General features: G+C 42.3%; 1 long non-coding RNA gene across 1 annotated transcript in view; it reads right to left on the bottom strand.

Annotated features, from left to right (window-relative positions):
• Window positions 1-274: 274 nt before the first annotated feature.
• LOC112544689 (uncharacterized) overlaps window positions 275-8,636 on the bottom strand; it is a 30,405-nt gene continuing 22,043 nt past the window's right edge. The window contains exon 3 of the long non-coding RNA XR_003088018.2: window positions 275-480. This is a non-coding gene — a long non-coding RNA (uncharacterized LOC112544689). The remainder of the gene's footprint in view (window positions 481-8,636) is intronic.

The raw sequence follows: 8,636 nt of genomic DNA, 5'->3' as shown, positions 1-8,636 counted from the left end.
AAACAGGCCACAAACCAGTCACACAGAGCGCTTCAGCAGCCTGCCTGAAGCCTCAAGAGCAAACCCCTCCGACACCCCAGCAATATCCGTGCCCCAGATGGCCATGGGCCTCATATACAGGTGGGAGGGTCTTAGAACCCAATCCCATCTACCCTGAATGAGTTCTGTCTGGTTCCAAGAAACCAGCCACAGATCCCTCAATTTACCCTCTGGACCTTACCCACAAATCACACTGAGCCAATCGTTTAGAATCTATCCTCTAAAGGTTTTTTATCACAAGAAAGAAAAGCATGAGAGGATGTTGTTAAAGCATCATACATTACATGCATCAAATCTCCCAGTTCTCGATGCAGGCTCTAGCAGAGATGTTACAGCTGCTGGCTTAAGAGTCCTTGTTGCACATCCTAGAATCAGGATGGCTCCACAGTTCTTTCCGACTCTTCGATCCCTGCATTGCTGCCTCTGGGATGAAGTGCTGAGCTAAGAACCAAAGATGGAGTCAACCACATGGACCTTTATACATCCTTCCTGGTCTCTTCTTGGCTGCAGCAGGTCACCTGGCCAGCGGCCTAACCCTGTGTTCCCTGCTGGCAGCCCTCAGGTGTCAGCCCTCATTCTTTAGGTGTGTCCTTGGCCCATTGAGTGCCATTGTCCCACAGGGCCTCGCTAATTAGCATGTCCATAGGCCGGGCTCTGCCCAATGCTCAACCACATGCAGAGAAATATTCAGTACCCACACAGATTACAGATTTCTAACTACACACACAGACATTATACAATCAGATGACTAGCGTACACAGGATTAGCAGATAGTAAGCTTCTATTCAACACCCCACATGGCCCCCTTTTATACCATTTTTGGGGCCAACACCCCCACCTATGGGTGCAGCAGCGATCTGGCTGCTTCCCTCAAATTCAGTAACATGACACTTCCAAGAAATCCTTTAGCCTATATGCTATGCAGGAGGTCTGTCTAGATGATCATAAAGGTTCCATCTCCCTTTATATTCTATGAGTCACAATTAAAAAGCTTTGGATTTTGTTTTTGCACATAGCCTCTTCTCCTGGATATATAAATGGTTGGATTGGGGTATAAATGGGGTAAACTGGGATATGTAGCTCCACTGAAAATTAAATGCTTCATGTAACCAGGTTGATTTCACTGGAATTTCATTTAGAAAAATATAAAAAATTTCAGATAGTATGAAAGCATCCTACTTGGACATTTTTTTAATTAAACACTTCAGTTTCTCATTGTGGAATGCCTTTCATTTTTTTCTAATTCTATGTAACAGGTAACCCAAAATAGAAATTGAACAAAACATTATTGATTTTTTAAACAAATGTTTGAATGATCCCATTTTTTTTGCCAAATCATTTGAACAAATCATTGAAATATTTATTTCAAAGAATACAAAAAAATAATTTCAATGGGGTAAAGGTGTGGCAGGAGTTGGATTTTCCTTCATAGAATACCATTTTTTTCTGTTTTCCTCTGATTTGGAACAAAGCCAAATTTACTAACTCAAAATTCTTGGCAAATAGGAATTTCCATCCTATGCACAACTTTAGCTGAAATACTTTATCCTTTTTCATGATATTGTTTGATGTTGGTGCTCAGTATGAATTGAAATGAACACACAGAGTGGGGCTTTATAGGTATGTTTAAACTACATCCCTCTTTCGAAAGAGGGATGTAAATTAGACATATCAAAATTGCAAATGATGCCAGGATTTGAATTTCCCATGTTTCATTTGCATAATCACATAATCTCCTCATTTTTTGAGGAGTACAGGATCTTTCAAAAAAGGCTTTTCTTTTTTAAAGAACTGTGTCTAGACCGCAGTTTCACTTTTGAAATAGTGTTTTTTGAAAAAACACTGTGATGCAATTATGCAAATGAAGTGCAGGAAATTCAAATCCTGGCTTCATTTGCAATTTCAATATGTCTAATTTACAGTCCTCTTCCAAAAGAGGGATGTAGTCTAGAAATAGCCTAAGACGGGAGCTACTGAACCCTCAGGCTGTACTTTCCAAAGGCATTGTTATGGTTTGTATACCAAGATATCTGGGCTGCCTGGACATTTCAATATCTACCCATAATAAATAATATATGCACACTATTTTGTGATAGGCATGGTATGTAAGATCGAACCTTCCTTTATAGTATACTACATAGTTTTTAATTGAAAGGATATTCTATCAGAAGTCAGCAGTGGTTTGTAAAAGGTTAAAAAAATGTTGATGCATATGATATAATGTATTATCGATTGCATGATGTCTGTCTGTATCTATAATCTATAACTGGTTACCTGAGGTGTTTGTACACTAAAGCAAGAAGCCTGGGCAACAAACAGGAAGAACAGGAGGCCCTGGCCCAGTGCAAGAAATATTATTTAACTGGGATAACAGACACTTGGTGGGATGACTCACATGACTGGAGCGATGTCATGGAAGGGTATAGACTGTTCAGGAAGAACAGGCAGGGGAGAAAAGGAGGAGGAGTTGCACTATATGTAAGAGAGCACTATGATTGCTCTGAACTCCAGTATAAAGAGGGAGAAAAACCTGTTGAGAGTCTATGGGTTAAGTTTACAGGAGCAAACAACAGCAGTGATGTTGTGGTTGGTGTCTGCTACAGGCCACCGAATCAGGTAGATGAGGCTTTCTTCGGACAACTGAGCGAAGCTTCCAGATCGCAGGCCCTGGTTCTCGTGGGGGACTTTAATTACCCTGACATCTGTTTGGAAACCAATATGGCAGTACACAGGCTATCTAGGAAGTTTTTGGAGAATGTTGGGGATAACTTCTTGACACAAGTGCTGAAGGATCCGACCAGGGGCCGTGCGCAGCTTGACCTTCTGCTCACAAACAGGGAGGAACTAATAGGGGAAGTAGAGGTGGGTGACAACCACGAAAGCAATGATCATGAGATGGTAGATTTCAGGATCCTGACCAAAGGAAGAAAAGAGAATAGTAAAATACACACCTTGGACTTCAAAAAAGCAGATTTTGACTCCCTGAGAGACCTCATGGGCAGAATCCTCTGAGATGCTAACATGAAGGGGAAAGGAGTCCAGGACAGCAGGCAGTATTTTAAAGACGCATTATTGAAGACACAGAAAGAAACCATCCCGATGTGTAGCAAGAGAGGCAAACATGGTAGGAGACTGGATTGTCTTACAGGGGAAATCCTTGGTGAACTTAAGCACAAAAAGGAAGCTTACAAAAAGTGGAAACTTGGACAAATGACCAGGGAGAGGTTAAAATTTATAGCTCGAGAATGCTGGGGGGTTATCAGGAAGGCAAAAGCGCAAATGGAATTGCGACTGGCTAAGGATGTGAAGGATAACAAAAAATGTTTCTACAGGCATGTTAAGAAGAAGGTGATCAGAGCGGGTGTGGGGCCCCTACTGGATGAAGGAGGTAACCTAGTGACAGATGATGTGGGGAAATCTGAAGTACTCAATGTTTTCTTTGCCTCTGTATTCACAGACAAGGTGGGCTCCCAGACTACTGCGCTAAGTGACACAAGATGGGATGAAGATGGACAGCCCTTGAAGGGTAAAGAACAGGTTAGGAACTATTTAGAAAAGCTAAACGTACACAAATCCATGGGTCCGGACTTAATGCATCCGAGGGTACTGAGGGAGTTGGCAAATGTCATTGAGGAGCCTTTGGTCATTACCTTTGAAAAGTCATGCAGATCAGGAGAAATCCCAGATGATTGGAAAAAGGCAAATGTAGTGCCCATCTTCAAAAAAGGGAAGAAGGATGATCCAGGGAACTATAGGCCAGTCAGTTTTTACCTCGGTTCCTGGAAAAATCATGAAAGGGATCCTTAAGGAATCCATTTTGAGGCACTTGGAAGAGAGGAAAGTGATTAGGAATAGTCAGCATGGATTCACAAAGGGCAAGGCGTGCCTGACCAATCTGATTAGCTTCTATGATGACGTAACTGGCTCTGTGGACATGAGAAAGTTAGTGGATGTGATATATCTTGACTTTATCAAGGCTTTTGATACGGTCTCCCACAATATTCTTGCCAGTAAGTTAAGGGAATGTGGATTGGATAAATGGACAGTAAGATGGATAGAAAGATGGCTAGAAGGCCGGGCCCAGCGGGTAGTGATCCATGGCTCGATGTCAGGATGGCAGCCGGTTTCTAAAGGAGTGCCCCAAGGTTCGGTTCTAGGACCAGTTTTGTTCAATATCTTTATTAATGACCTGAATGAGGAGATGTATTGCACCCTCAGTAAGTTTGCGGATGACACTGAGCTAGGGGGAGAGGTAGATACGCTGGAGGGCAGAGATAGGGTCCAGACTGACTTAGACAAATTGGAGGATTGGGCCACAAGAAATCTGATGAGGTTCAACAAGGACAAGTGCAGAGTCCTGCACTTGGGACAGAAGAATCCCAAGCATAGTTACAAGCTGAGGACCAACCAGTTAAGTAGTAGTTCTGCAGAAAAGGACCTGGGGTTACAGTGCATGAGAAGCTGGATATGAGTCAACAGTGTGCCCTTGTAGCCAAGAAGGCTAAAGGCATATTAGGTTGCATTAAGAAGAGCATTGCCAGCAGATCCAGAGATGTCATTATGCCCCTTTATTCGGCTTTCGTGAGGCCACATCTGGAGTATTGTGTCCAGTTCTGGGCCCCCCACTACAAAAAGGATGTGGATGCACTGGAATAGGTTATCTAGGGAAGTAGTGGAGTCTCCATCCCTAGAGGTGTTTAAGTCTTGGCTTGACAAAGCCCTGGCCGGGTTGATTTAGTTGGGATTGGTCCTGCCTAGAGCAGGGGGCTGGACTTGATGACCTTCTGAGGTCTCATCCAGCTCTGTGGTTCTATGATTCTATGATAATCCAAATGAAAGCTCCATTTTCTTTTGTGAACATAATTTTGACCATACTATTCCTTCTCTGTTGTCTTTTTCCTTCCATCTGGATTCCTGGCCATGTTCATAAATGTAGAACAATCTAGGATTGTTAACTTGGAGTGTGTCCTTTTCAAATAGAAGCAGACTTGGACTATGAGTTAGCCAATGCCCAGAGGAAACTATTCTTTCAGATGAGCTGATAAGCACTAGGCCACCTGTCAGGGATCTTGAAGTCAGCAAGGGTGGTCACCTGACAAAGGACAATAAAAAGAGGGCCACAGCTGACATGGAATTTGTCAGCTAGGGTGTGATTTTTTACAAAAAATCCTGATACTTATATCAGTACAAATGTGGTTATATCAACACAAAAAAGCTTGAACAACTATAGTTATTCCCTTTCCCTTCTAGGAACAAGCTATGGTATAAGCCACCCTTATAACAACATAACTGCATTCACATAAAAGGAGGAGATTGCACTACTTTATTATGGTCTGGTTTATATATTCCTATGGTTTACATGTACACATTTTCTATGCAGACTAGCCCTAAAGTGAAAATAGATTCCTGTTCACTTTAAAATTTAACTAGGCTTGGCAGAATTTGATATTAATTTTTATAACTTTGACAGATAGCTATGTTTAAGCATTTTTCCTAATTTTTAAATATTAATTTTTTTAACAGTTGTGCAAAATGTTGTGGGGGGTCACACAATAATTAAATGACAGTGGACACAAATATTCAAAAAGTTAAAGCTTACAATGGTAAAAACACCAAACTGTCACCACTGTGACAGGTTCAGGGAGACCCGCACTTGGGATAGACTCACCCCTCCCATGCTGCCGGGGGCTGGGAGAGCCCGACAGTGGCAAGCCATAGTGGAGGCGCAGCTGGGATGGGGCCTCAGGCGCATGGCCTACCCGAGGGAAAGGAAGGAGCGGAGTAGGGGACGGGGCATGGTGGAGTGTCAGGATACTCCTGACATAGGATGTCAGGCTGTCCCCAGCAGCAGTGGGCACTTTCAAAAGGGATGCCCACCATGGCAAGAGGGGGAGACGTCCTCCAAGCTGGCACAGGGGAGAAGCGGTGTGGATCAAGGGCCGCTCAGCACCAGCGCCAGAGAGAGCTCCAGGGCGCAGGATGAGGGCTCTATGCAGCCGAAGGGGCGAGGAGACACTCCACTCCTGGTAGGGCCAAGGACGAGGAGAGTAGCAGAGAGGGATGAGTTGGAGGGTAAGAAGCAGCCCAGGGCAGGGTGTTATTGGCGCCCATGGGCTGGCGTGTTTTGGGGAGCATCCCCACCAGCCGTGTAGAGGGATTGGACCACTTAAAGGCCCTGGACAGGGACCCAGAGGAGAGGGTGTTCCCAGGTTCCCCTAATCTCCCCTCCCCCCACACACTCAATACTCCAAACAGAGAGCAGTCAAGGGGGACATGCCCCAAAGGCGATCAGACCAGGAAGCCAGCCATGCTAGGAAGTCGAGCAGCGACACTGCGGACGTTTGGTCCCTGTGGGCACACTAGCTATATGGGGGCGGAAAGGTAGGCAGATGGGGGGGGGGGAAGAGGGAGTCCCGGAGTGGGGACTTTGACAGAATGCACCCCCTATCACACAACCATATTATTAAAATTTGAGCCTTAAATCAAGCCTCAAGTAGCATTTTTCTCACATTGCATACATGTAAAGTATGAGTATATGTCTATGTATGTGTTTAGTAAAACTGATGTTTATTGACCTTTATCAATAACAATGTAATCCTTCTGTGCCTAACCTTAACACAATGTTGAATTTTGAAAGTTTTTCATTGCATGCTGGCTTTACAGAAGGCAGAGAAGCAGGAGAGAGGCAAATAAGAACATATCACACAGCTTATTCCTAAATAGGAGTTCTCTTTGCCATCTACATTAAAATGTATTATGGAAGGCAAGGTAGAGACTTGCCTCCCCTGTTTTCAATCAGATATATGATCTTTATCTGCTACTGTTGTAAATTGACTTTGAGTGTATCTCTGTGCCAGTTCTCACCTATTCACTTTCAGATGTCACAAGTAGAAACTATTATACAAGTATCTACTTGCCACAAGAAGTTTAGATAACTCAGTAAGAGGGCAACATTGTATTTTGAGGACAATATGTATTCAATACATGGAATATGAAATAGAATTGCAGTTCAATATTCTTTTCCTTCAGGCTGTTATTGGTAAATTTTGTCTCAGGACTGACTTACTGATCCCTATTTATAATAAAGATCTAAGCTGGTTACAAATTGCAAATATGAATAAAATTGTTTTCCGCATTTTTACATTGTGTATTATCGTAGCAAAATCTAAAATCAAGTCTAGCTAGGTTTCTTTTTAGCTATTTCAATAGTGGCATATGTAGTTCCACATTTAAGGAAGGTTTCATTAAATGGAATCACTCAGGGCTGAAACTGAAGACAAGGTGTACCAGAAGCCATCCAAGCTGCTTCTTTGTTCTCCAGGACTGAAGAATTCATTTAATAAAACTAGATGTTATGATTGCTGAGAGACTTGAAAACATGAACTGAATGTAACTGAGGCAATGAAATCTGCCTGAAATTCCAAAGTGAAAAACTTGCCCTGAGGGATGAATTGCCCCTTTGGCCGCAATGGTTGTTCACTCAGATGCCCAATGAAGGTAGCTAACAATGCTGGTATTTAATGTATTTCATTGATCAAACCATACATGAAAGGAGAAGAAGAATGTGCAGATCTGAATAATACCTGTCTTCTGAGAACAGCAATACTTTGAGCACCAGTTCCCCACCCCACCTCCATCCCCTTTCAGGTCCAAGGACCTTAGAAGATCTCAGTAGGACTTCTGACCTCCCCTTTTAGCAAGAGGAACCAAGCCCAAGAAGTCCATCAGAGTATTTCACGTCCATCCTAAGGGGACCTAAGCCCAAGGAACACAGTGGAGATAATAAAGCACACAATTGTGTTATTAATATCATGGGTTGTGTTGATCTTATTTTGTGGGCAGAGATTGTATGGGTACCACTACTTTTTCCTCTTCCATTTGAGCTCTTACATAACTGTTCTACCTTGTTTGTTTCTGATTTTTTTTACTGTTTAATAAAACACATTTCAATGTATTAAGATGTGAGGTGATGAGGAACTGGCATTAATAAAAATGAGACTATTTCCACTGGGTCATACTCTAATCCTAATAGTAGCTACTGACGATTCTCATAGGTAGAACATCACTTCTTGATGCTATTTGTCAGCTCAAAAGACAGACTGTGTATGAATATCCATATCTGGTATATGCTTTATACAAAATGCAGCATGTAACCTTTCACTGAAAATCTTGTAATCTGCTGAATGTGTATATTCTATGTATGGGCATATATCATTCTTGTATGTGAAGTTACAAATATAAAAGGTACACCTGCTTATTAATCATGCCCTAAGGAAATTCTATATAAGGGAGAGGGTGCAAACAATGTAGGTCTTAAGATGGCTTTTTAAACTGCCTCCTCACCCTAGAATATCTAGAAAAGAAAAGAACTGTACAAGGAGGTGAAGGATGATGGCCTGGCCCAGGTCAAAGAAAAAGATCAGCTCTGGCTTGTGACTAACTGCACATGAAATAAGAACTAGGGTGAGGAATATGATTTGTAACAACTTCTCTCAGACTATTAGACTTAGCTGATGAATTTTGTTTTATATCTGCTTAGTAACTAACTTTGATCTGTCCATTTTCATTTGCAATCATTCAAATCCTACTTTTTATAC

The sequence above is a fragment of the Pelodiscus sinensis genome, chromosome 6, assembly GCF_049634645.1.
Source record: "Pelodiscus sinensis isolate JC-2024 chromosome 6, ASM4963464v1, whole genome shotgun sequence".
Classification (NCBI taxonomy): Eukaryota; Metazoa; Chordata; order Testudines; family Trionychidae; genus Pelodiscus; species Pelodiscus sinensis.
Note: the sequence above shows the minus strand (reverse complement) of the source record. Positions and strands in the feature narration are given on the sequence as shown.